This window comes from Chionomys nivalis, chromosome 15 (assembly GCF_950005125.1).
Source record: "Chionomys nivalis chromosome 15, mChiNiv1.1, whole genome shotgun sequence".
Classification (NCBI taxonomy): domain Eukaryota; kingdom Metazoa; phylum Chordata; class Mammalia; order Rodentia; family Cricetidae; genus Chionomys; species Chionomys nivalis.
In genome coordinates, this window is record NC_080100.1 from 60,608,262 (window position 1) to 60,610,062 (window position 1,801).

Below are 1,801 nucleotides of genomic sequence, written 5' to 3' on the forward strand. Positions count from 1 at the left end.
AATAACAGATTTAGCTAGACTGTTTGACCACTAAGCTTTAGGGATCTTCCTGTTTCTGTCTCCTCAGTGCTGTAATTATGATCATGTATGTTCTGGGAATCTGAACTCAGGTCCTCATGCTTGCGTAGCAAGCGCTTGATTTTTAAAACTATCTTTCCATATCTTTCTTATTAGCTTTATTAACACTGTCAACTCAGGACTTCTGAAATGAGTCAGTTTTCCTCTCTAGTCTACTTACTTCTTATAGCCACTAAAGTCATTAAAGTAACAAGTGCTGTGAAATTGGATTTCACATGTTCCCTCAAGACCCACATGTTGGAAGTGTCTATAGTCTTCAATGTGGTACCATTGTAAGACAGTAGAGACCTTGTGTGATATATTGACAGGCTTTAGGTTATGAGGAAGTGCCCCCTTAGGGGGTTGTGAGACACAAGCTTCCTCTTATTCTTTAGGATCTGTATAACAAGAGGTAAGCAGCACGCTCTACTGCACAATGCTGCCTTGCCACAGACCCAAAAGGAATAAGTTCTTCTGAGCACAGACTGAACCCTCCAAAACTGTGAGCCAACTAATCTTTTGTTTCTAAGTTTATGAATCTCAAGTATCTCTTACAGTACTGGAATGCTACCACACTAAGGCAAAACATTATTAGTAACTCTTTAAATTATCATATAAAGTAATAGGTTAATGACATTATGGCATATCATATGAATTTGTTGCTGATTCTCTTCCCCCATTACTCTCTCTGTGCCCTTGTTCCCTTCTGCTACTTCCCTCTGCCCCTGTAGTGCTTCCTTTTACACATCTGCTGTATGTATTCTATTTGCCTCCTTTTCCCTTCTCTACCTTTTCTTTAAGCTTCTTTTCTCCCTCTCATTGACTCCATTATAGTCAATGAGACTAATAAAAAATGAATATATATATATATATATATATATATATATATATATATATATATATATATACACTCATACACACACACACACACACACTGAAATCTAAAATCTGGTGCCAAATGTAGACGGATGCTTAAAAGAAATCCCACACTAGCTCAAAATTAAGAAATAGACTGTTATTTATTTAGGGGTAAACTCACAAATCAGAATCCTATGCTTGAACAGAGACAGAAACCGAATCCAGCAACCAGAAAGAGAGCAGGCACATGCTCGACATGGGCTTATATAGAGGCCAGCCCCAGGGGTGGGTAACTACTGGATGTAAGATTTCCCACAGTATTGTTCTTCTTTATATGTATTTAACACATATCTTGTTTTCTTCCCAATTTCAAAAACCATCACCTTTTCAGAATGTTCTAAGTCTCTAACTGGTGGCTCACTTTGATCCACTTGAAAACTGACAAGAGAAGCCTTCTTTAAAAATGCTATTTTTCTTTTTGGGTCTGGCTTACCTTACTCAGGATAGTGTTTTCTATTTCTGCCCATTTGCATGCAAAATTCAAGAAGTCATTGTTTTTTACTGCTGAGTAGTACTCTAATATGTATATATTCCATACTTTCTTAATCCATTCTTCCATTGAGGAGCATCTAGGTTGTTTCTAGGTTCTGGCTATTACAAACAATGCTGCTATGAACATAGTTGAGCATATACTTTTGTTGTATGATAGGGCATCTCTTGGGTATATTCCCAATAGTGGTATTGCTGGGTCCAGGGGTAGGTTGATCTCGAATTTCCTGAGAAACCGCCACACTGCTTTCCAAAGTGGTTGCATAAGTTTGCATTCCCACCAGCAATGGATGAGTGTACCCCTTCCTCCACAACCTCTTCAGCAAAGGCTATCATT